We start from the raw sequence: 27,205 nt of genomic DNA on the forward strand, positions 1-27,205 counted from the left end.
TGGACACGAACTGCTGGAGATGCAACTCTGCACAAGCATCATTCCTCCACCTAGCATGGCTCTGTCCATCCATATCTCAGTTCTGGAACAAAGTAATTGAAGCTATAAACAAAGTAACGAGATCCCACCTGGACCGTACACCACTAGTAGCTCTACTGGGATATATCAAAGAATCACCCCCTGGCATTAGCCGTCTGTCGGCCATGATGCTACTCTTAGCCAAACGCAGGGTCGAGATGCACTAGGGATCAACCAGCACACCTCAAGTTGACACTTGGATTCATGATATTACCTACTGCCAGGAACAGCCTACCGCATCCAGGCCCAAAGATATTTGGGCCCCATTTGTGACATGTGCCAACACACGTTAGGAAAAGGTAACACCCACACCACAAGAGGAAATAGGCACACAACCGCCTTTCGCAGAGCAGCCCGTACCCGGGGTCCAAAGACAATATGAGGGCTCCATAGGGCCAAGTAGCGCACACATATCGCGCGCCACACAGGAACAAGGAGCTGGCCGAATGTCAGTTCACCAAATCAGAGAAACCGTCATGCTTACCTGTGCAATATTCCATTAACTGCTACAAGAGATCAGGTACAGTGCTTTGAAATAGTGTGCACCCCATGTATGTAATCAACACTGTACAATGCAATTTGATGAAGCAATGTGAAATACCTGGCAGCAGTGCATGCTACTTTTGCTGTGTTAATTCCATGACTGAAATGTACTGTTATTTGTGTTAAAAAAAACAATAAACAAAAAGGTAAAAAATAAAATTAAAATAAAAACATGAATTGCCATTAAATGACGCACAACAGTCATTAAAAGTGTCAGGAATCTCATCGACTAGAAATCCCAGGATCTATTTCATATGATTTAAACTCTCTGGCTATGCTTCTTTAGAGATATATTTCCCTTTAACATTTGGTGTAGGGGCTGAGAACTTTTCGGAATCACCAGATAAAAAGACATCAAAACAAATAATGGTGTCATCAGAATAGCTTATACCAGTCCTCTTCTTTTTGAGAAAAGCCATCGTCTTTAATTTAATTCTTCTAATATTTTCGTCAGTCATTGGTAGTCCTGCCCTTCCAGCACCTAACTGGAGAGGGAGATTGTCATCCTGATCTAGATTTCCCTGAAGAAACAAGCATTGAAAATGCAATAGGTCTCGCCTTGATTAAGTTAAAGCCATTTGCTTTGCTAATGGTATTGTATAGCAAAGCAAATGGCTTTGACTTAATTAAAGGCAGGACCTATTGCATTTTCAATGCATGTTCATCTTACATTCTACCCCTAGGCGCGAGTATCCAAGGAGTGACTGAGTCTGAATGTCAATATCTTTGGGCGGCTTAGAACCCCATTCACAAACCAGCAGAGCGGAAATCTGTTGTGAAGAAGGTTCCTGGACATTATGAGGACGTACATGGTTAGATTCACAGAACATTCACCTCTATGAGTTGAAGTCTGCATCTCTAGATATAGACAGAGATTCACTCAAAGAGCGAGTGCCTTCAGAATGGGGGGAGTGCAGGGTTCTACTTGCAGCTGGGAAGGGTCAGATTCTCACTCACTGCACAGGCCCAGGAGCTAGGCCATGAACATTTAAACAGAACGATTAAGGACAAAAGAGTGGTTATGTTTTATTAATTCTTTCGCTCCAATTTCAGAATCATATGAAAAACGGTGCCATTCATACCTGTAGTTATCATCATAATCTCAAATGTACATGTTTACGAACTGGATACTCTCAGGTGATTAGAGCGCTATACAAATCAATTTCCCAGACATGAAAGTTCTAACTGTAGCCTCCCGCATAGAAGCCCCTGACGCCCAAGCAAAGACGGCACACGAGGGATCCATGTCCTTCCCACCTCCTCGCAGCACCGTTCCTGTGTCACCGGCCCCCAAACTGCGGGAGTATGCACGCACATGACCTGAAACCTTTGTCCCTGCGTAGCACGTGGCTCCCGTGCCAAGATCCCTCTGCAAGAGCACCTTAGGGGAACAATTGGAAACAGCCAAACATTGTTTTCCAACTCCAAACTGCTGAATGAAATCCCTGCCAGCTCCAGTTGTACATGTAATGAGATGCGTGTTCCGACTTTTAGCGACGTGCCCATGCCTCCCCCAAAGACCATGATACTATTGCACAGTGCCTGTGTCACCCGTTGTTGTAAGGTTGTGCTGTGTCATAATGTATTTTATTTATTTTACTTCGCTTGTGTAGCGCGAACTCCTCCTAAGATAATGGTGTGCTTTACATAAGCACCCGTTCAGTTACATTGCACATGCTTCTATTTCTATTTAGTATCATGCACCCTTATAATATGAAAACGGTGGCCCTTGGCCCTGAGAGCCCCCAGGAGAGTGGTAAACCCACAATGTACTTTCACCAGCACCAAGAAACCGACACCCTCAAGACTGCGCAGTTCATAGTAGACATTTATTTCCCGCTCCACTTTTCTCGTGAAGCCCAACGCTCCATTCCTCTCCCTTCTCAACATACTCTGTTACTGCACGTGTCTGGCCAGTAACATAGTATGTTGAGAAGGGAGAGGAATGGAGCGTTGGGCTTCACGAGAAAAGTGGAGCGGGAAATAAATAAATAAAGTGAGCGGGATGCCTAAAGCGTGCGCCGCGTTTTAAAGTAATGTAAAAAGTGGAGGGGCAAATAAATAAATACAAGCCGATCACCTTGCAGACCGCAGATGTTATCGGCAAGCCTGTTCCGTTCCGTTGCATCTAACATTGAAACCACAACCAGAAGGAGGCGTGCTCGCGAGAGGCTGCAGAGCACGCGCACACGTTCCAGCCAGCGACGGAGGCGTGGCGCGCACCGCCTCCCTGTGCCGCGCCATGGATCTCGTCCCCTTTTGCGATTCCCAGTGTGCGGGGGCCTGTTTCTTACGCCGGGGGCCTGCAACCGCAGCCCTGTAATATGTATACATGTACACGTGCAGTTGCACGCGCCATTGTTTCCTTTCAATTACGACTTCATGCGCACACTTCTGTTAGGTGCGCATGATGTCTAATGTTGCTAGCATTGTATTATTATTGTTTAAAGATGCATTCTCGTGAGGGCGCCCTGACTCTCTGGCATGGACGGTTGTACTTGTCAGTTACCGTTCATGCTCCGGAGAGAAAGGACGCACTCCCGTGATGTTCAACAAGCTACTGGATTAAATCTACTATTTTACCTGAATACTCTCGTGTGGATTATTTCCTGCCTTAAACAACACCTCTTTACAATTGGCGACGATTTAAACCGGAGCACAATTTTGAGACAGAAAGAAACTGTAAGTTTATTTTAACAAAAAAAGAATAATGCTTACTTGTGGAAACTAAACCTAAAATACATATCTGACCTTATAAAATAAAGGAAGTACTTAAACTTTATTTTCTGAAAGGCAAAGCCTTTATCATTAATGGCAAAACAAGAAATATTTCAATTGGAACATTTTTTACCTCACCAAGGTAAACCTAAAGAACCTTTGAAACTCTGGATTAAATCTTTTGAAAACTATTTGGTAGCCATAGATGCAGAGGACTACTCAGCTAAACGCAAACTTGCCATTCTATACAATTTCTTAGGGAGAGTTGGACGTGAAACTTTTAATAACTTACCGGTCACTATTCCACCTCCAAGTGGTGGTGAAGGATGGAATGTCTATACAGATGCTGTTCAGAGATTAAATAAGAAATTTCTGGAACAACCTAGTGTAATGCTAGAAAGATTTAACTTTAGAAAGAAGAAACAGAGTTCAGATGAGTCAGTTGAAGACTATATATCGATTCTCAGGAATTTGGCATCTGAATGTAACTTTGGAGCAGAACTAGACTATCACATCAGAGACCAATTTGTATACTCTTGTTTTCATAAAAAAATACAAGAGAGGATTCTTAGTTGCAGAGATCCAACATTAACTGAAGTTATTATGATAGCAAGGGAATAGAAAGATCCATCATTACGTCTACTTGTCTGAATCAGGAAAATGTTTCTCCTATTAATGTTGTTGAACATGATTCTTCTGTTAACAATATTTCTTACAGGTCACGCTTTAGCAAGCCTTTTCAAACAAGGCAAAACAAAGGTTCATCATTATGTTCCAGATGTGGAGCGAAATCGCATTTAGGTGACAGCCCCATTTGCCCAGCGTTAGGTAGAAAATGCACAAAATGTGGTAAAACTGGTCATTTTTATAGTGTTTGTAGAAACAAGAGAATTGTTAGAGTGAGTGCTTTAGACACTAGAGAAATTTCTAATGAAGATTCTTCTGAACATAATCTCATTCTTTCTGATAGTATGGAAAGAATGATGCTTTCTATTGATATTGTAAATATGAGTATCTCTGAGAAAAAGGTCAAGGAACCTTTAGGTGAATTTATAATTGGTGTTTTAAAAATAGAAATGATGGGTGATTCTGGAGCACCAGTTACGATCATTTCAGACATACTATTTGAAAAACATTGGCCTAGCAAAAAATTGGAAACATTAGATATTATTCCTAAAGGTTATGGGGGTAAAATCATTGAAATGCATGGTTATTTCCTTGAATTTGTGTCTTGTTTGGGGAGAAAAATGTATACAAAAGTGTATGTGGCTCCTCAAGGTAAGCACATTATTGGATGGCAAGATCTGGCTAAGATGGGACTAAAGTTAGTTCCTGGTGCTGAAAATCCCATTCAAATCAATTATGATGTTTCTATTGATGTTGTTGATAATTTTGAAGAGAATGATGTTTCATCTTTCAAAACAAAAATTTTAAGTGAATTTTCAGATGTGTTCACAACACGCATTGGTAAGATCACAAAGGTAGAGCATTTTATAAAACTAAAGGAGAATGCTATCCCCATTGTACATAAGGCCAGGCCCATACCTTTAAGCGTGAGGTCTGATTTGAAGATCTTACTTGATAAATTAGTAGAAGAAGGGATCATAACTCCCACAGACTCCTCTGAATGGGTGAGTCCCATTGTTATTGTGCGCAAAAAAGATAATTCGATTAGTTTGTGTGCTGATTTACGCTCACTGAATAAAAACATACTAGTAGATTGTCACCCATTACCGGAAATTCAAGATCTTTTATCAAATATTTCTGGTGCCACTTGCTTTTCCATTTTAGATTTAAAATCGGCTTATCACCAAATTCCTCTTTCCACTCCTTCCACTGACCTCACGACCTTTATAACACCCTTTGGTGCATATAAGTACCTCAGGCTGCCTTTTGGCTTAGCCTCTGCGGCTAGCGTCTTCCAGAGGTTCATGGATCACATGTTGGCAGGTATTACTTCAGTTCAAGCTTACCAGGATGATGTCCTGATTTTCTCTAAAAATCAGAATGAACACATCATTACTTTAAGAAAAGTACTTGAGAAGTTTAAAGAATTTGGAGTTACACTGGGTGCAGATAAGTGCAAATTTATGGTTCAATCACTAGATTATTTAGGACACACCATTTCAGCTTCTGGAATCAGTCCCAAATTTTCCCTCACAAAGGCTATTGACGAAGTGGTGGTTCCTCATACCAAGGATTTACTTAGGTCATTTCTGGGTATGACAGAATACTATTCTAGATTTATATCGAACTATGCACTGGTTGTCCAACCACTACGCCTTTTACTTAAGAAAAATGTTCATTTTACATGGAATGATGATCACAAAGGGCGTTTGAATTAGTGAAGAAATTAATTATTCAAGCTCCTGCCTTGTCTCCATTTTCACCTGGTTTTAAATGTTTATTATCAGTGGATGCGAGCCAAAAAGGACTGGGGGCAGTCTTATCCCAATGGGTAAATGGGAAAGAGAACACTGTGGGTTTCTCTTCCAGATCTCTCTCTATTGCTGAATCTAACTACAGCACAATAGAGAGGGAGGCTCTGGCTTGTACCTGGGCTGTTGAAAAATTTTGAACTTTTATTTGGGGCACACAGTTTGAAATTTTCTCAGACCACAAACCTTTAATTCATTTATTATCAGGAAATGGCACAGGTAAAGCGTCATCAAGGCTGTTAAGATTATTGTCTCGCTTGCATGAATATAATTTTATTATCAAGTATATACCAGGTGGTCGTAATGGTAGAGCGGACTGTTTGTCTAGATTATCATTAAAAGATAGCTACTTGCCCACAAGGTGTGATGATGTAGAAAGTGTGGTTGCCACTATTGAGGATGTTATTTCTAACCTTCCTCATGTAACAAAGGAAGATTGGTTAAAAGCTTTTGTAGAGGATTCTACTCTTCAGGCTGTTAAGAACATGATTGTGACTGGCTGGCCTAGAGAAAGGTCCTTACCATCTACTTTGAAATCTTTTGCACAAGTCAATGAAGAACTTTCTATAGTAGGAGGTTTAGTTATGCGTGGAGATTTGGCAGTACCCCCTGTTTCTTTACGAAAAAGGATTTTTGACATAGCGCATGAGGGCCATTTAGGCATAGGAGCAACGGCTAGAAGATTAAAAGAAAGTTTTTGGTGGCCTGCTCTAGAGTCTAATGTTACTGATTGGATAAATGCCTGTGGTACATGTCTTGTCTCAGACAAGCACTGGAAGATTGCGAAACTCCCTCTACACAATGTACCAACACCTGAGGAAGCATGGGTGAAATTGGCACTAGATTTTGCAGGCCCGTTTGATCTCCTTCCTAATAATAAAAAATACATTTTGGTGTTAGTAGATTATTACTCAAAATGGGTGGAATTTGAGTTTTGTTCTTCAGCCTCATCTGCTTCTGTGATTAACTTCTTGACAAGAATTTTTATGACTGAGGGTTTTCCCAAAGAGTTGGTCACGGACAATGGTTCACATTTTACCTCATCTAGTATAGAAAAATTTTTGTTGTCTCATGATGTCAAACATTTAAAAGGTGCTTTGTATTCCCCAGCAGCCAACGGTTTAGTTGAACGCATGAATAGAGTAATAAAAGAAGGGATACAGACAGCTTTAACTGAGAGAGTTCCTGTAGATATTTTTCTAAAAAAAAAAAAAAAAAAAACTTTGGGCATATCTTGTTACCCCACACTCAACATCTGGAGTTTCTCCCTTTAGACTTTTGAGGAAAAGGGAACCCAATGGTACTCTGTGTCCTTCATGGATCAGGGATTTGAAGAAAAGTGACAATTCATGTTTAGTTTGTAACGATAAAGAGAGGATGCTCAAGAATGTTGCTTCCAAACAAGCTGTTCAAAAGAAATATTATGGTGGCAGGAAATGTAAAAATGATTCTGATTTTGAAATTGGAGATTGGGTGTTAATTAAGTCTCCAATGAAAGTCAAGAAGGGTCTCTCTAGGTTTTCTCTTCCTGTACAAGTTTTAAAAACGTCAAAGGGATCTTTATTCCTTGGTCAAAGAGGCAGGTGGAGTAAAAGAGTTTTGGTGAGGTGGACACCAGATCAAGCTAAAAGAATTATTGAAAAAAAGAAGTGTTACAAGATGATTTACACTTTTCACATTTCTTGGAAGATTTAGGCATACAAAGTGAGTTTCATATTGAACCGGTTTCCCAAAATTCAAGTTTGCAAAATAGTTTAGACTGTCAGGTTCAATCTGCTCCTCCTCAGGATCAGGAGTTAGGAAACTCTTCAGTTAATCCAACAATTTCAAGTTCTGTAAGTAATGATCTGGAATGTACTGAACAAATAAGACCCACACGTAATTGCTCTTTTCCTTCAAGGTACAAAGATTTTTATTTATCTTAATTTTTGTTTATTTGTTTATGAAAGGGGAAGGGTGATATATGTATACATGTACACGTGCAGTTGCACGCGCCATTGTTTCCTTTCAATTACGACTTCATGCGCACACTTCTGTTAGGTGCGCATGAAGTCTAATGTTGCTAGCATTGTATTATTATTGTTTAAAGATGCATTCTCGTGAGGGCGCCCTGACTCTCTGGCATGGACGGTTGTACTTGTCAGTTACCGTTCATGCTCCGGAGAGAAAGGACGCACTCCCGTGATGTTCAACAAGCTACTGGATTAAATCTACTATTTTAACTGAATACTCTCGTGTGGATTATTTCCTGCCTTAAACAACACCTCTTTACAAGCCCTCAGCGATGTTGGCGGAGGCTGGCGGGGATGCGCCCCCGGTCTGGGGGAAGCTGCCGGTTTTGCTGCCACTCTCGCTCCTTCCCCTGAAGGTATGGCAGATCTCACGATGCATGGGGCGGGGGGTGTGTGTCTGTGCAGGGGGGGAAGGTAGGGGGCAGCGGCGTGTGTATGCGTGCGTGTCTGTATGTGTGTGTGTGGTGGGGGGGATGCAGCATGTGCCTGTGTAATCTGTGTGCAGGGGTGTGGGGGCTGCCTGTGTGCGCATGGAAATATGAGGCACGGCGACGTGCGCGCCCACGAGATAAAATCTCCGCCAGGAGAAGCTCGTAACACTTTGCAGTCCACATTACCCCAGAAGTGACTACATAAGTTGTCTCGCCCTAGACAGAAGCTTTTTGCTTTCGTCTAGGCGAGACCTAAAAAGGAGACTAAGAGAGAGACATGCCTCCGCTTAGATGGCTATTTTCCCATTGCCACTCAAACTTAAGAAACACAAAGTAACAAACAGTGGCCCACCCAATAGGTCATGCCTTTGGAACCTTATAAGTGTTTAACTTTGCAGCACATTATCCTGGGTGTTGTTCCGTAATTATGGTCATGATTCTATGCAGTGAACATGGGTGATAACGACCTTCCAGTGACACCCCTCCAGTAAAACAGCATATGAACAACACATGGACATATTTTTGGTAGAGATATTACTATAATAACATTTCCAGACAGGTTATTGAGCTTTTCAGACTGTCCATGGGTCACTTAGAGGTTAGCTCGAGCTGTTCAGCCAGTGCACAGACGAGCATCCACAGGCAAAACTATTGCTGGTGCAGTAGGTATAGCAGCACTGGGGCCCAGTCCACCACAAATATGGGTGTATTTTGCTATGCAACCCTGCGGTGCCTGTGGTCCTTGCCTGTATTATCAATCAGCAGTTCTATACCGCAGCTGTCTCTTCGAGACATGCTCTATGTACAATACGGGCTTCTAGCACTGGCTATCCTTTTTTCTTGGTTCCTTTACTGTCCTTTGTAAATGCCGGCTTTTGTTTGGTCAATAGGCTTAGTAGTCCCTCCTTTTGGACTTTTGTATCCTCCGATGAGGACTGCTCCCGTTACATGTGCTCTGCTATTCAAGTTATTTAGGATACTTTAAGAGCACTATTTTTGTTGGCCTGCTCCTGTTAAGTGTTTGTGTTTTGTTTACTTTGTGACCCAGCCTCATGAAAGGTTTACGGCTGCTTTATTTGCCGTGCTTGATCTTGCTTTACGAGCACCACACTCTTGTTTTTTTATTTACTTTAGGAGCCGTGTTTGCGTTTGTGTTTTACTTTGGGCAGCTGCTTCATTTGCCGTGCCCCCACCCGACTTGTTTGTTTATACTGAGAATGTATCAAGTGGCTAACCATAGCTGAACAGGGCCTGTATATTTCTGGAAAGTAGGCAGATACTGTGCGTTGCAGCTGTATTCATTCATTCATTGATTGTCCTAGCAATTTGGGGCCCAGGCAAGACGAGTTGTACGATAACACACTGGATGTAAGATGGTTTGGGCTCTAGTGATGTAACTGTATGGACCAAGAGAGGCGAAACAATCGCTGAAGAAAAGCGTAGGATAAGTTTTTGTGGTTTTTTTTTATTTGCAACATTACCCTGGGGGTCCACATACCTTTTGCTGGCGGGAGAGAGGAGACGCCGTGAGAGGGAGCGCCGAGCACAGGAGCAACACCATCACTGCTGCCGCTGCCATCAGTCGCGTCCGCCGCTCCGGGACTCCATATCCCGGCAGCCTTTGCGGCGGCGCGATCCCTGACGCGGTAAACGCGCCAGGAGGGGCGATTTAAACACCAAGCCCTCGGTGGAGCGGGGGGTCCACATACCTTTTGCTGGCGGGAGAGAGGAGACGCCGTGAGAGGGAGCGCTGAGCACAGGAGCAACACCATCACTGCTGCCGCTGCCATCAGTCGCGTCCGCCGCTCCGGGACTCCATATCCCGGCAGCCTTTGCGGCGGCGCGATCCCTGACGCGGTAAACGCGCCAGGAGGGGCGATTTAAACACCAAGCCCTCGGTGGAGCAGGGGGTCCACATACCTTTTGCTGGTGGGAGAGAGGAGACGCCGTGAGAGGGAGCGCTGAGCAACACCATCACTGCTGCCGCTGCCATCAGTCGCGTCCGCCGCTCCGGGACTCCATATCCCGGCAGCCTTTACGGCGGAGCGATCCCTGACGCGGTAAACGCGCCAGGAGGGGCGATTTAAACACCAAGCCATCGGTGGAGCGGGGGGTCCACATACCTTTTGCTGGCGGGAGAGAGGAGACGCCGTGAGAGGGAGCACTGAGCACAGGAGCAACACCATCACTGCTGCCGCTGCCATCAGTCGCGTCCGCCGCTCCGGGACTCCATATCCCGGCAGCCTTTGCGGCGGCGCGATCCCTGACGCGGTAAACGCGCCAGGAGGGGCGATTTAAACACCAAGCCCTCGGTGGAGCGGGGGGTCCACATACCTTTTGCTGGCGGTAGAGAGGAGACGCCGTGAGAGGGAGCGCTGAGCACAGGAGCAACACCATCACTGCTGCCGCTGCCATCAGTCGCGTCCGCCGCTCCGGGACTCCATATCCCGGCAGCCTTTGCGGCGGCGTGATCCCTGACGCGGTAAACGCGCCAGGAGGGGCGATTTAAACACCAAGCCCTCAGCGTCGCGGGACGCGAGCGGGACGCCCGGGGCGAAGCTCGGGCAAAGGGCGGGCCCTCTGAGGCCTGAGGAGCCTGGCCTGGGCCATAAACCCTGGACGGATTCCCCTAGATCCTTCTGCGAGCTCTGCAAGATAATACTGGCCATGACCCATCGGGAAACCAGAAGTATGGCCGCTGCAGGAGCCAAAAAACTTACTGGCACATTGGATGACTTTATTATCCGTACAAACGCACTAATTGATGAAGGAATTATACTAATGGATAGGAGAGTTTCCCAAGACTTGGCAACGGCCAAGCGATCCTCTCTGGGCCTCATCGCCCAGGCTCAGACACCAAACACTGATTCCCGCATGAACGCCCAGGCTTTAGTACACAATATCAGGATGACTGGGGCTCCGGATGTTACAGACACCCTCCAGGACCTGGAGGCCTCTCCAAATCTTAACCCCCTAACAGAGAGCGGAGTTCATCAAAGTGAGTTCAACTCACCCAATACGGAAACCGCTATTAATGAAAGGGGCCGGATAGAAGGGGCAATCCCTAAACATAAACGAGATGTTAACAAACCATCCATTCTTAAAGGGAAGAAGGTTCAAATTGCCCCTAACGATCAAATGGTCGCCACCGACCCTCCTATCATGGACAACTCACTAGTAGAGCCATCTGTTCCTATGAGGGAACCGCATTCCACCAAGAATGGCCTACCCTTGAGCCTCCCAGACGATACTATCATCGATCGTAGCCTAGAGGAAATCCTGGAGTTGAGTGGGGAAGTTGGTAATCCAGTAAGTTCATCACAGGAGGGGAACGGTGTAAGTACAGATTACATTATTATTGTCAATATGTTAAAAGCACTGCTTGAACCCATAGAGATGAGGCTACGCTGCCTGGAGACTATCCTAAAGAATATACATAAGGATATTAGTGCTCCTAGTTCCACCATGAACAATAAATCAGCCCAGGTCATCAACCCACCCAAAACGGCCAACAAGCCATCCGTGGTGGGTAACAGAGCCCTGGAGACCAAAAGTGCTGACCCCGTGAAATCAAATAACACTTTAAAACAGGACGGCACTAAAAATAAGACTCCTGTAACAATTGCAACCCACAAAAACTATCAAACCCAGAATATGACAAAAACTAACCCAACCCCTCAGGTGTCACTGAGTAATTGTACACCACAGCCCTCAAAATCTGATGTATTCACCAGAGCCAAGGGCACGGCTCGCAGAAACATCCATCTTCCTCCGGATGCTTCTCCCTATGTGGTCATTCTTACCGGCGTTACTGTAATTTCTCCAACAGAAGTGGAGTCGTACCAGGCTCTAAAAAACAAAGTATGCCATTGGCCATCTAAAAACTACCCTCTCCCCCCAAACATACCAAGCAACATCCTAATGGTAGAGAGATCCCCGTGGGTGGGAAGCAATAGGAAGAACTTGCAAGGGGACTGCGTAGTGGTCACCTTCGAGAATATGGAGGCCGTGGACTTCATATTCAACAGTGGACCTCCGAGACACCTAGAAAACACTGTGACTGCTAGACCCCTTTCCTATTTTTATCTACTAGAAAATCAAGCTGATAACCGATGGAGCTGGCTAAAGGGAGCACACGACTTTAATCCTAGACAGAGATTTACCCCCCGTGGGAATTACATCACCAGGGATGGGAAGAGGGGGGGGACGGGGGCTGGAATTTGGTAAGGAGAAGAAGAGGTAGACCACATCAAGGCGTCCCCTTTGTTGGGTCGTATCATACCCAGCCTCAGAATCACCATTACTCCGTAAACAGGCTAAATAACCCTCTCTACTTTCCAATGGCAAATCGTTTTGATTGTCTGTCAACCACAGACTGGGTTGACTGACAAATACAGGACTCTCCAATAGGACAGTACCACCAGAGCACCCTCACTCAACCACGCACGGCCACCACTATGAGGAATTTGAAAAAATCAAACTCATCTACAATGCCTGACAAGACCCTTCTTGCTGGCGAGATTCGGGGGTCGCCTACGATGCCTAACCATTATCCATTATACTGTAAAATTCTTACCTGGAACGTGGCGGGCTTAAACGCAAAGGTGTTAGACCCTATATGGCAAGGGTTCGTTAGCCAGTATGATATTTTGGCACTCCAAGAAACATGGGATACTACAACAAGTTTCTCAATGGATGGCTATTCCAGCTTTTTCACTCCTGCAGTGTCGGGCTTAAGAGGGAGAGCCAAAGGTGGCCTACTTACATTGTGCTCCCTGAACTTGGCGGGGGTCTTTAAAAAACTAGACTCCGCACCTACGAATTCGCTAGTTGTGGAGTGGACTCTGTCAGACTCACATACTCTTCTGCTCATCAACTTTTATAATTCCAAAGAGGTCTCCTGTGAGAATGAGCATTTGATTTCTTTGCTAGACTTTTTGTCAGTCTATAGACAAGATTGCATTTCCGTCCCAGAGATGGTAATTCTGGGTGATTTTAATATTCACCCCTGTGAGGGGGATTGTCACAATGACAGATATGGAGGATTACCGACCGAGGGCATCCCCCACTTTGAACACACGAAGGAGGGTGAGGGCCTTGAAACTTTCCTTGCGAACTTAAACTTATTCGAAACAGACCAGGGTAAAACTGAGCCTAGAGCACCAACCTTTATCGGGAGAGACGCCAACACCGTTATAGACTACATCTTTGTATCAACCGGGGCTCTGGCTAAGGCATACGAGTATAGGGTGGTAACTGCTAGCTTCAGTGATCACCATCCTGTCCTCTTAAAGCTGGACCTAGATTGCTTCCGGACTGGGAGTACAACTGGTGTGGCGGGCCCAAGAGACCTGACGACTAAGGATCAGGGAAGGCGACTAAAATGGGAGAAGATTGTTCTGGAGCAATTCTTTCAAACACTAGTCCAAGAGACTGAGGATAATATGGCTGTTTGTTTAGATTCATCTGCCTCGGGCTCTGATGTAGTGGCCGCCTATGTGGAGATATGTGCGAGTATCACCAAGAATTTGGAGTTAAGTTCGGGCTCGCAAGGCAGAAAGAAAATCCATAAATGGTTCAATAAGGAATGCTCGCTAAAGCACTCCACCCTGTTGAAGGCATTAAAACACAAACCTAGAGACAGGTCTCTAGTGGCAAACTTAAGGAAAGAATATAAATCTGCAGTTGTTAAACGCAAGAACCAAATTAAGGAGGAAGCCTGGGACAGCTTATCAGACATTGATGTACTGAGAGACAGCAAAAAGTTTTGGGCCATTGTGAATCAGCCTTTTTTCTCCGAGGATGGGAAGACTGACATGGAATGCGTGATTGAAGATGCTAGATGGCTTTGCCACTTCAAAAAGATTTACGACTCCACGGTACCAACTTCACCGGTCAGCGCCCACGGTCCACCCAATTTGGTTATGGAATTTAATACAACGGAGGTTGAAAGGGCGATCAAAAACACAAGTAAACACAAGGCCCCTGGACCTGACGGGGTCCCTGCAGATCTCTACATCCAGTACCCGCAATTCTGGTCAAAAATATTAACTAATGTCTTTAATGCGATACCTGCAGCTGGCTTCCCATCTACCTGGTCCACCTCTATCATTGTTCCCATATTTAAAAAGGGGAACAGGGGGGATCCTGCCTGCTACAGGCCAATCTCCCTGTTGGACTCTGCTGTCAAGATTCTGGGCAGAGTCATTCTGCAAAGACTCGGGGATTGGCTTGAGGAGAGCGGGATCCTCTCCGATTTGCAGTATGGTTTTAGAGCACATAGGGGGACCATGGATCAATGTTTAAACCTTCACCTTATTATCAGCAAATACACCGTGGTGAAGGGGGGGCATCTTTATTTGGGTTTCATGGATTTATCTTCTGCCTTCGACCTGGTTAACCGTTCTAAGTTGTGGTTTATTTTACGAGATTTGGGTTTGGACTCCACCTTGGTTAATTTCCTGCACGATCTTCACCAAAATTTGTTTGCCTCTGTCAGGGTAACAAGGGAGGGAAGATGCACTGAGAAGTTTAGATCAGGGAGAGGGGTCAGACAAGGGTGCATACTTGCCCCTCTCCTTTTTACTTTGTACATCAACTCCCTGGGGAAATACCTGAATTCAGCAACCTTGGACATGCCGCGTATGGGGGGGGTCACCTATCCCGGTCCTCCTATACGCGGATGATGCCGTCCTTATAGCCCGAACAGGTGTGGGCCTGCAAAGACTATTGGATCACTTTGGTGGTTTTATGGAAGCGCTGGACCTAAAGATTAATACAGCTAAATCGCATGTTATGGTTACGGGCTCACAGAATAAGAACACGAAGCTCAGGTCCTTTAGCTGTAATAACTCCCCAATCTCGAGGGTACCCTTTTTTTGTTATTTAGGCGTCACCTTTGACGAAAAAGGAACTTGGGGTGCCCAATTGAAACTAAAAGAGAACGGAGTCAGTAGATCCACTGCAGCACTCATGCATTTCTCCAAAAGGCTTGGATCAAGACCCATGGAGGCGATGACTCGCATCTATAGATCCAAATGCTTGGCAATCGCATCTTATGGGGCAGATATATGGGGTTATGTTTCAGCCCCAGGTATACAAGCTGTAGAAAATAAATGTATACGTACCTTGCTGTCACTCCCGAATTCATCTCCCACATATTCAATCCATAACGAAATAGGCTTGGGATATGTTACTGATCTCTTAAAAATGTCTCCACTGTTATGCTGGATTAAAACTTGGACAAATGAGGAGATCACTTTGAACCGTTGCATTCTAAAAGACTGTATGGCCTTGGATAAAGCAGCGAGCATACCCTGGCGGGCGTATGTTAGAGCGGCATGCGCAAGGCTAGGGCGCCCGGACATGTATTCTTTACCACAGAGCCTCAAGAAAGAGGATGCAAGGTGGGTCAAGCAGCATTTTCGTAATATGTTGGAGACAGAGAGGGAAGCGGCTGAGCTTCGCAAGCCAATGGTAAGGACATTATACCAACTCTCGTCGTCCATGGCTATGGAACCTTATCTGAAATATGTAACCAAACCATACCACCGTTTTTTACTAATAAGGTTCAGGTTTAACCAGATACATCTTGTGCTTGGCTCATATACAAAATGGGGTACTCCAGAAAATACCCCACCCTGTTCCTGTGATTCCTTTTCCACGCAGGATACTCTCCATCTAGTTATGCTTTGCAATCATTATAGGGCGGCCCGTAAAAAATTCCTCCTTCCAATTCTGAAAGATCTGAACTTTGTCCAGGTACGGCCGGCCCTCCTATACCTACAGATGTTGAACTCGGTGCAGGTCACTTATAGTGTAGCTTGTTTCTTGGTAGCAGCTGGCAGACAAAACAAAACTAAACTCGCTCCGATAAACAATCTCCAAACCTGATACTTTTTTGTAAATTTTGTACGCAGTGAAATTGCAAAACATTCTGGAAAGTGTATTCTCCTTATCTAAATTTTTGTGAACTTGCTTTTATCTAATAACTTTCTCTCTTTTAATGTATTTTTTTTAATGGATTCTTTCTTAGGATTTGCAATCATCTTTGAAACTTTAATTGTAAATGTAATTGTTTTTTAATTATATTTTATTGCTTACGAACTTTGCACTGCTTTTATGGTTTTAATTAACCGAATAAAGTTATTTGACTGACTGACTGTATCAAGTTTGAAATGGAAAACGTGGCAACACTGTTTTCGAACATGCAAGATGCTGTAAATTGATTGGCTGGAGAAAGAGCAATGCCCTTCCACAACAAGTATTCTATTCCTATGCTGCACTAAAATCAAAAATACATGACCCATAAGGCATTGTTTATTTATTTATTTATTTTATTTATTTTGAAAGTTTTATATAGCGCGAACAAGATCTTCGCAGATATCAGAGCGCTTTACAGAGGAGGGGAGCATATATATATATAGATACCTCAATAGTGTTAAAAGTACAGTGAGGTGATATCATAAACAATCAAGTAAGTCAATTTCAAAGTCGAACAAAAATGCAAAGGGTTCGAACAAGTAGTACAGATCAGTATCGAGTCTTTGAAGTTGATCCCCAGTAGTGGTTCAAGTGTATTTAGCCATGAGGATCGCTTTTACTTCTTTCTTGAAAAGTATGGTAGAGGGGATGAGCCTGGTTTCAGGGGGGAGTGAGTTCCAAATCCTGGGAGCCATTCCTGAGAAAGAGCGTTTATACGTTTTTTCTTTGCGGAATCTTTTAGGCTTTAGCAAAAGATTGTTTGTGCCTCTAGTGTTTCTGGAGCCTCCAGAAATCGTCAGCTTCTGAGCGAGGTATCTAGGTGAGCTCAGGTGGACAGCCTTGTGCGTCAAACAAGCGATTTTCAGGTGTATTCTGGCTTCAAAAGGCAGCCAGTTCAGGGATTTGAAGTCAGGGGAAATGTGTGAGTGTTTTTTTGATCCAGTGATAAGTCTCGCTGCAGCGTTTAAAGAGGCTCTATATCTTTTGTTTCACTTTTTACAATTTGCTAGCTTTCAGGTTATGACTGCGACTCTAAAGGGCATGCCCTGGAGCCTGGACATGTCTCCCAGTCTAGCCGACTGATTACTAAAACAGAGTCCGACAAAATATAAACAAACATCCTTGTTATGAAGGTACTAGAAGAGATTTTTGTACATTTTCGAGTCAAAGTGGCTCCGAGGGGCGGTGGCATATCAGAAAATGAAGTAAGTGACTAAAAGAGGTAGATTTCAAGATGTTTTGACAGGGGAGGTGTTGGGGGACCAAAATAGTAAGCATCAGGTTGGATACATGTTCTTACACTTTTGACAACTCTCTATGTATAGTAACAAGATTTACAACCCTTCATAGATCACAAATATTGGCTAGGACACTGTGTCATTCATGGATGGCCACTTAAGGGTGTGTATTGAACTATGCTGTCTCCCGAGAGATGCCAGATGAGGGCAGATCTGCGGACATACTATGTCATTTCTTCGGCATGCTTCAGTTTTCCTATCACTGCCCACAAACACACAATGCTGTACAAGAGCGTTCTTATGAATGACAAACATAAGCCACCATCACTAAGAAACCGACAGAACCCCCTCCCCCCAAACCTGAACTTCATGAACACCGGCATAAAGGGCTGTCTGGCTCCAGCCCCCATTATTTGCGCAGCAGACACTCCCAGTACTGCACAACCTCTTACCAAGTCGCACTCCAGGATACAAGTAGTAAGTCGCATAGCAATGGCAGCATGGGCCCTAATGCAGGATTGCGGCAAAGGAAAATTATTTATGCTACATTATGGTTGCAAGTCAATGTACATTACTTAAATGAAATCCAAAGTATTGATGAGGAGTCACTATACAACTACAGGTAATGCATATGGTTTGCGTGTATGTGTTTTGCATAAATCTATTAATATGCAAGTTAAGGGCAATTAAAAATATTATGTGGCTGTTTTAATGTTTAGCGTATAGACAAAGCACAGTTGTCCCTAATCCTGCAGACCGCCCACATAAATAAGATTCATAACAATACAGTGTCTAGGAAACTTACCCCAGCATTAGAAATATAGAATATCAAAGCCCAAAGAAAATTGGCCCACCAGCTGGTCTACCAGCATTTAATGTTCTGGCATCACCTTTGGACAATTGAGGAGCTTGCCCCGTACCGTGTGGTGATTAGTGACCTTCTGACACAGTCCGAAGTTATAACAATCACTTGGTTTAGTGCTCTGAGAAATCTGTTGAGAAAATTAAGGATGGAGGTTTATTGGTCAAGTCCTGAGGAGTTGCGTTCAATTTCCGAAGTGCAGGGTCAAAACCCTCTATTGGGAGTCCACCCTGGTGAAAGATGTGACAAATCTGGTGGGCACTCTGACCCAAGAGTTTCTGAACTTTAAACCTCTTCCATTGTTTGAGGAAACAATCTAGGAAATGGTTCCTCCCCTCACGTAAAGTATTCCTCCAATTCAGATACAAGTCCCTTCCCACTTAACTGTTTTGTAATAAGTGGCGAACTAATGATTCCTCTGATAATACATGTCCAGCTTGTAAAGGAAGCTCGGAAACCGGAGTCCATCTTTTATTCTTCTGCATTCTTTATAAGACCTTGAGGAGAAAGTGGAAAATTCCCTTGTGAAGGCTTATGGGTCCTGGCCATTACCTCGATGTGCTGAGGATGTTCTCTACAGAAACCAGTAGAGTAATAGTCTTTGACTTTGCTACAGTTTTGTTAGCTCTATGGCTCAATTATATCCCTATATGGAAGAGATGTTATTTTTTAATGATTCTTATGTTTTTATGAATTGTTAACTTGTTTCTTTTTCAATGTACTTTTAAAGATCATTGTGATCGAAATAAAGTCATGAATATGATGTAACTATCAATGGTGTAGCATGTGCAGTCGCACAAGAACCGTGGATTTGGGGTGGTGTGGGTCAAGTACATCCACATGTTTACTGTCTCTTAATGCCCAACAAGAGAATAGGTGGCCCATTCGTTACTTTCACTAAGGCCCATGGCACCTGCACTTTAGTACTGCATTCACATGGTTTATTTTATTTATAAGGTTTTACATAAATGGATAAAGGTAACCAGTAAATCTAATAATATATTTAAAGCAAAATTTAAAGCCCACTAATTTTCTCACACAAAAAATTACACTGGCCTTCGGTGGGAACTGTGCACGGATCTAGTTGTATGTAACCTATCTGGAAAATTACTTCATCCACTACTCACAATCACCGACCAGGAAAACAATGTTGCCAGTGTAACACTATTACCCATCTTAAATGTTAAGTAAGAGCTGCCTTCCCAACCTTTCGCTACTGCAACAATTTTTGCTAACAACCTAAAACATTGCAAGGACTGGTGAGGCCTACTACATGCAATGCACATGCAAAATGGTCTCCCAAAGACGAAGAATAAGTTGTAGAGATCAAGCCTATTTTACCACTCGCATCCACGCAGAAACTCCAAACAGGGGCCCCTGGCATTGTGTTGTGACACGAGATGCCCAGGAATGGAACCGCCTCAGCGCGAACCTGTCTTTCTGCCCTGTACCCACACGATGACAGTAAAGTGCTCCACCTACTAATTGGTTAGTGTTGTATTCTTCGGCACCACGACTGATCCCAGTCAGAAGCGCGGGTCTGGCACTAGTGGACCCCTGTAGGAAAGGTGGCAATATGTACCAACTCGGATACTGAGCCTCTCACCTGCATTCAACGCACCGGGGTGTACCCTCCGACTGCTGCGGGCACCGAGCAGACGACGGCTATAGCGACAAACACTGCACATGTATGCAGATTACCCTAATACAAGGGTACTGACTTCGGAGGCAAAACTATGCGTAGATATAAACCCAGCTGCTCCGGACCTGGATGCCAATGTTGCCGATTCTAAAAATACAGTACCAGCGCAATCCCCTCTGGAAACACGCACAAAACAAGCAGTAACCCTACTAGAAATAGCCCAAATCATTGCACGCTTACTGCCCTTTCAACAATATCAAACAAGCACTGGCAATACAGGAATGTTGCATTGCAATCTGAAGCATTAGAAGTAAACAGCATGGGTGTGTCTATCATTGATCCCAACATTTTAGAAGAGGAAAGTGAAAGATTTTAAAATATATTCGGGAGAATGCCTTTCTCCCACTGACTTTTATTGAAGCAATACGTTCAAACTTAAGCCGATCGATAAACAGTCAAAGTGATCACAAACGCCTGGAAGGGAAGCACTTTTTTGTGAAAGCACGCAACTTCTACCCAATCATCATCATCATATGACGTTATTCAGTCATTTGTACAAAAACCATCAAAGTAGATTCTACCCAATCCAAACATGTACTCCTGCATACCAAGGTATCCAGAGATGATCACATAATTGTCTGGTGACATCTGTGCTGTCAAGCCAGACCACAAAAATGCTTTCAAACACCGTGATGTACATTTAAGAGCTGTACTCCTTTGAAAGTTTCTACATTTATTTAACATGTATTAAAATATTCCTTATTATTTGCAGCTATTTTAGTTACATGGTCCACATAAGACTACAGGCCAATTCAGGTGGGAGACTGACGGTTGGTAAAACCAAAATGGCTTTAATTTAGCTGTTTCTCGCTCGTAAGTGTCCCCGTTTTAATACAAATTAATGGAAGATAGATTCTCCAGATTTTTTTTTATCTCCCTCTTTCTGCTTTTTCAGTGTTGGATGGTATGTGATTCATGCAGCCTGCTGCTTTGTCAGATGTCACTGAAGTTTGACGCGTCACCCCTGTCTTCCACACTATAGAATGGCTTCTCATCGAAGCATGGGCTCAGTTTCAGACAAAATGCAGCACTCATGAATTGGTAGTGAGTGTAGAACAGATGGGTGAGAACATTGAATGGGTGAGGTGTTTTATAATAAAATGTATGTTACATGGTTGTTGTTCGTCTATTGGTGAGTTATTTGTGTGTAACTGTATTTCCTGTAAATGAAAAACAAGGTTGGAAAATAAAAAACAGTTTTGAGAAATTCACCTTTTGTTGAGACCATTGATAAATCTACAGTGGCCTCTAGTGCAAAGTTAAGTGTTAAATAGATCTCAGTACTGGCATTTGTTTGTATTTATGTATTACTATTGGCTCAGCCTTTCTGAGTGGAGTCAAGGCCCGTGGTTGTTTCTTGAGCACTCATGGAGCAGCTCACATTATATGCGCCACAATCTTTATTAACCATGTATTAATTTGTGTGCAAATTGGAAGTCTATTCTTCCATCCCATAGCATCATTCGCACGATGCCATACTTGCACCGCTATCTTGGTAGGGCCAGTGAGCAGCCTCCCTGCGGATTTCGTATAAAGTGCCCTGTTGTAGTCATCACCAGGCAGCAACCATCTATCCATTTCGAACGCGGGGTTAGACGCGGGATCGTACATACCGTGATTAATCGCCCCCAGTTGAGAGGCCCAGTAGTAGCGCTTACTATCCGGGAGAGCGATTCCACCGTAGTACCAAGGAAGTGTCAACTTGGCAAGTGCTATGCGAGACCGTCCACCCCGAATCAAGTGTCGCTGCAAGCTTTCAATCTCCCGAAAGTAGCTGGCCGGGATGGTATCGCAAGTATTCTGTAGGGCATACAAAAATCGGGGCAGGGACATCATCTTAAATAGAGACGCACGCCCAAGCGGGGACAACGGAAGTTTACGCCATCCCACAACATCGGATCGCAAGCGCTGAAGCGGGGGCAGCAGGTTACGTTCATAGCGGACCACAGGATCTAAAGTGATAAACACCCCCAAGTATCTGAAACCCCCGTGCACCACCTGTATTGGGCACCCACGCGGCAAGAGAGGAGGGTCTCCCGAGAGAACATACACACAGGACTTGGACCAATTGATCACGAGGCCAGAATTTTTACCGAAGGAAGTCAAGACATCGTATAGTACTATTAGCAACTTCCGAGGCGACGTGAGGTATAACAGGATGTCGTCAGCATAGAGCGATATCCGGTCCTCGAAATCAGGGGTCCAGCGTATACCCTTCATTGACGGCTCCCAGCACAGCCAAGCCGCCAAAGGTTCCAAAGCAAGGGCAAAAAGAAGCGGAGACAACGGGCACCCCTGGCGAGTACCCCTTCCGAGAGAAAATGAGCCAAAAACACGACCATTAACAACTACCTGGGCCAAGGGGTCTTGATATAATAGTTTCACCCAACTGATGAAAACTGGGCCAAAACCAAACTTGACAAGGACAGCCCAAAGGTATGGCCATTCCAGCGTATCAAACGCCATTGTGGCATCCAAAGAAGCCAAAATGGCCGATTCACGCAGCAAGGACGCTCTCGCGAGGGCGCCATGTAAACGGCGAAGGTTCAGTGCCATGTTCCGGTGCGGAATAAACCCGGACTGATCCGGATGGATCAGATCGCAGACAACAGAGATTAAACGATTCGCAAGCACTTTAGCAAGGATCTTAGGCTCAGCGTTTAAGAGCGAGATAGGCCTGTACGACGCGCAGCAATCCCGCAGCTTCCCTTCCTTGTGAATGACGACGATAGACGCAAGCCTTTGATCGGATGGAAGGGTATCCATGTCTAGCGATTCTAAAAACATCGAGCGAAGATGCGGTGCTATTTTGTCTGGGCGCAGCTTATAAAGTTCGATGAGAAGACCATTCGGACCCGTGGCCTTTCCTGATCTCACAGAGCGGATTGTGATCGCGACCTCCTCGACAGAGAGTGTCGCGTCCATCAGTTCCCTATCCAGTTCCGACAAGCTGGGCAAAGCAATGTCTCTCAGAAGCAGATGCGAATCCTGTTCTGGTCTGTCCGACACTGGGGAGTATACGGTTTGAAAATACTCAGAAAAACACTCACTCCACAATCTCAACCGGGTCAGTCACTCTCACTCCATCCGCCCTCTCAATCAAGGGAACCACACGACTAGCCCTCTCCTTCTTGTCCAACCAAACTATCAACTTTCCGGCCTTATCACCCACATCATACAAACGGCCTTGCTGCTCTCTACTCATCACCTTGGCGGCATCAGTGACCAACGCTCTATAGTCGGTTTGTTTGAGGCTGAGGAGGTGCAACCTGTCCTGGGTAACATCAGATTCCAGCTCTCTTTCTATGTCTGGTATCTCAGTTTCAAGTCGGACCACTGCCTCGCACTTACATTTCTTAGCGTTATTAATTAACGATAAGGCGTGGCCGTGGATGACCGCCTTATAGGCTTCCCATAGCGAGACAGACGATGACACAGACCCCACATTCTCCACAAAATAGTGGTCAAGTGATTTGATCAGCTCCGTACGGATCTTGGGGTCTCGGAGATACCAAGGGTTGATCGGGGCTACCCGGCCCTCATTTCCCGGTCCTGTTTCCATTACAAGCCATAAGGGGGAGTGGTCTGAGATACCCCTAGCCAGATGTCTAATCTCCTTAACAAGTGGGGCCTGAGTTGCGGGCATCAGGATATAGTCAAGCCTCGAAAGACTACCATGAGCACCAGAGTGGAAGGTGTATTGTGATTGTCCAGGGTGTAGCAGCCTCCAGCAATCTATTAGTCCCAGGGTGTCAAGGAAGCCACTCAGCCAGGACTGGGACCTCCCGAGGTCCCTGGGCGGGTAGCGATCGACATTTCCGGAGACCACAGAGTTAAAATCGCCACCCACCACAAGGATGCCTTCCGGGAGCCCCAGTATCACCCTCCCCAGGTCAGCAAAGGTCGTTGGCTGAAGGCCAGGCGGGACATAAACGGAGAGCAAAGTGACGACCTTCCCCTCCCACCGTCCTGTAATGGCAGCATATCGCCCCCTATCGTCAAGGACGACAGCATCTATCTCAAGGGGGAGGGAGACTCTAACCAAGATACCCACCCCCCTAGAGCCAGTGGTGAAGCCGGAGTGTGCCAGGAGACGGTAGCCCCTACGATTCATAGCCTGGCAGGTATTGCCCATCAAATGTGTTTCTTGCAACAGCACAACATCAGGGGAAAGACGTCTCAAGAGCTGTAACACCACGCCACGTTTTATCCTGTCCCCCAACCCGTTAACATTCCAACACAGCAATTTTAGCCCCCTACCCCCATCCCTAACGTAATCGCAGCATCCACCCCACATTAGTCGCAACAGCCCAGTCCAAAAGTCCATCAATATAGTGCCTTGAAGGGAACAAAACAACAACAACTTCCCCCCCTCCTCCCCCAAACCAACCCTTAAAACAAGACCCCCCACCCTGCACCCCTGTGTTAGACTCAAAGGCCCCCCCAACTTGCAGTGTGCCTGTCGCCCTAGCAAATAACTAATCTACGGAAAGAAACCCCAGAGGAGGAAGTGACCCACTCCCTCGGCCACCCCTGGAGGACCACCTTAATTAAGGCAAGTTAAAAGATCTGCAAACCATGCCGAGAAATCTATATGCAGTCCAACGAACCCAAGTCACATTACTATTCCTGGTCCATCAGTCCACCCCCAGCTCCACCAGAATGTTCAGAGTGTTCCTGTGTGTCGAGCCAGTCACTTGCAGCCTCAGGGCAATCGAAGAAGAACGTACGATCTCCATACTCCACACGTAGCCGGGCTGGAAATAGCATTGCGTATTTCATGTCCCTGTCTCTCAATCGTCTCTTCACTCCCTGAAACACCATTCTTTGCTTCTGCTCCAACTGAGTGAAGTCGGGATAGAAACTCACCGTCGTATTCTCAAATTTCGTGGGGCCACCCAAACGAGATGCCTGCAGGATAGCGTCCCGATCACGGAAATGAAATATCCTAGCGATTATGGGCCGCGGGGTAGCACCCAGCTTAGGTTTACCACCCGGCACTCTGTGCGCCCGCTCCACAGCAAAGAATTTACTCAGGCCTTTGGGTGCAAGATGATTGACGATGAGGTCCTCCACGATGAGGTCGACATTTGAGTTATCTGAATTCTCAGGGACACCCACAATACGAACGTTGTTCCGCCTAGAACGACTTTCAAAATCTTCCAAACAACGGGAGAAGGAGTCATTAGAGGCCCGTAGATCACAGACCTATGTTTGTAGATCGGAGACATCCGTCGTGAGGCTAGAGGTCTTCAAGTCCAGGGATTTAACTTTTTCGTTCGTTTTAGCCAAATCCGCCCTGATCAAGGTGACATCGATCGCCACTGTATCCAGTTTGTGCGCCAGGGTTTCATACTGCGCACCGATTGAGGCCTGCATACTCGCAATGGTGCCCATAATATCGTGCAGAGTCGGGTCTTCGTCCGCCGTAGGGTCATCTCCCTTGTCCGCCAGGGACTTGCCCGTTCCACCGGGGGAACCCTTAGGATGAGTGTATCGGTCCATGACATTAGATTGTATGGAGCCCCCATGGTAAACAGTCTTGGTCTTCCGCTTTTCAACCTCGGGCTTGCCGGCCATTTTGGAAGCTGCGCCCCCGAGGGGACCCCGAGATCTGGTGAAAATGGCTACGTCGCAAACACCCACAGATGCTCAACCAAAGGACAGCGTGGTCCACGTCACACACTGAGCGGTGATATACAGTCCCGGCCCTGAAGTGGGACCGCGAAGTGAAGCAGTCCGTGGGCGGCTGGGCCAAGTCCGCTGTGTAGAAGGGTCCGGGGCAAAAGCGAAACGGAAAGCCAAACCAAGTCCAGGGTCGAAAGTAGGATCAGGGAAGCTGCTGTTGTTCAATTACCTTCCAGGCAGTTCATCAACTCGAGCCCGGGGCAGATCCGTGGAGCAGGCCAGGAAAGTTTAGACCACCATAAAATCGGTTTTCTCAGACCAAATCAAATTTTGAAAGCAACTATCATATCAGTTGGGTTTCATCTTCGATGATCCGTAGTCATAACCAGGATTATAGTCAGGATAAATGCAGGAGGTGGCGAAGGTCTGAGAGCCCTGTGCTCACGCGACCATCTCGGTTGCGCGCGAAGCTCCTCCCCCCTAGGTGGTGATTTTAATGTAAAAATCCCAAAGGGTATCTATTCAGCAATTGACCCCACTGACACGACACGGTTATGTCACAGAGGAGATCCGTTACTAGATCTTTTAAGTGCCAATAACTTCTTAGATGTTATGGAGCTCGCAGCTGTGCTTACTAGGGAGGGCCACATAGTACTCATCTATAGAGGTAGGGGTTCAGCCTCTACTATCGATTACATTTTAATTACCGCTTGTTTAGAAAACTGTGTGTTAAAAGCAGAGGTAATTCCAACACACCAGGGGGACCACAACCCGATTAATTTGACTCTGAGCCTCACTTCCAGACCAACTTATGACAATGTGCAAGCTGCCAGTGATTTGACTCCCACTACTGACAACCTTAGGCTGGTTTGGCGTGGTGTAGATAACAAAACGGTATTTGATAGGATGGTACGATCTTACCCTGACCTGATTAACACCTGTTTGACGTTCAGAGAATGTAACCCTGAGGTAGTTGGTGCTTTTTACAGCTCTGTACCGGTATTAAATCCTTGTTGTCTAGGCCCAATAGGAAAACTCACTTAGATTCAGGCTGGTTTAATGCCAATTGCTCCTCAGCTAACAGAGCCCTTCGAAGGGCGCTTGCCAACAAACCTACAGACAGCTCTCATATTAAATCACTTAGGCTGAGTTATAAGAGAGCTACCGCAATCAGAAAGGAGGAGATTACGAAAGAGCACTGGGACAACCTCTTCCAGGCCAACACTCTAAAAAATGGCAAGGATTTGCGGCTGGCTGTTAAAGGCATGAGGTCTCTGGGAAACTGTATGTCGTCAATCAGCTGCAATATTTCCAGTGAGTCTTGGGAGGCCAATTTTAGTAAGATCTATGCTTCCCCCTCTGCTATTAAAAAAGAATACACCAATTACAAGGGTCCCGATTGACTTATCGGAGGTAGAGGAGGCTATTGACCAGAGCCTGGGATGCAAAGCCCCCGGGCCTGATGGTTTGCCTATTGACCTTCTCAAATGCCACCCTGATTTTTGGGCGCCACTATTGCTAAATGTTTTTAATAACTTAACTAAATCCCCTATACCCCACACTTGGTCATCC

General features: G+C 45.3%; 1 protein-coding gene across 2 annotated transcripts in view; it reads right to left on the bottom strand.

Annotated features, from left to right (window-relative positions):
- The window catches only part of CNOT6L (CCR4-NOT transcription complex subunit 6 like), a 931,406-nt gene extending 911,271 nt beyond the window's left edge, over window positions 1-20,135 (bottom strand). The window contains exon 1 of one of the 2 annotated variants that reach the window (XM_078676356.1): window positions 19,910-20,135. The gene's annotated coding sequence lies outside the window, so the exon portion shown is untranslated. The remainder of the gene's footprint in view (window positions 1-19,909) is intronic. The other variant, XM_078676357.1, reaches the window with a different exon arrangement.
- Window positions 20,136-27,205: the final 7,070 nt, after the last annotated feature.

The sequence above is a fragment of the Lissotriton helveticus genome, chromosome 2_1 (genome assembly GCF_964261635.1).
Source record: "Lissotriton helveticus chromosome 2_1, aLisHel1.1, whole genome shotgun sequence".
Lineage (NCBI taxonomy): Eukaryota > Metazoa > Chordata > Amphibia > Caudata > Salamandridae > Lissotriton > Lissotriton helveticus.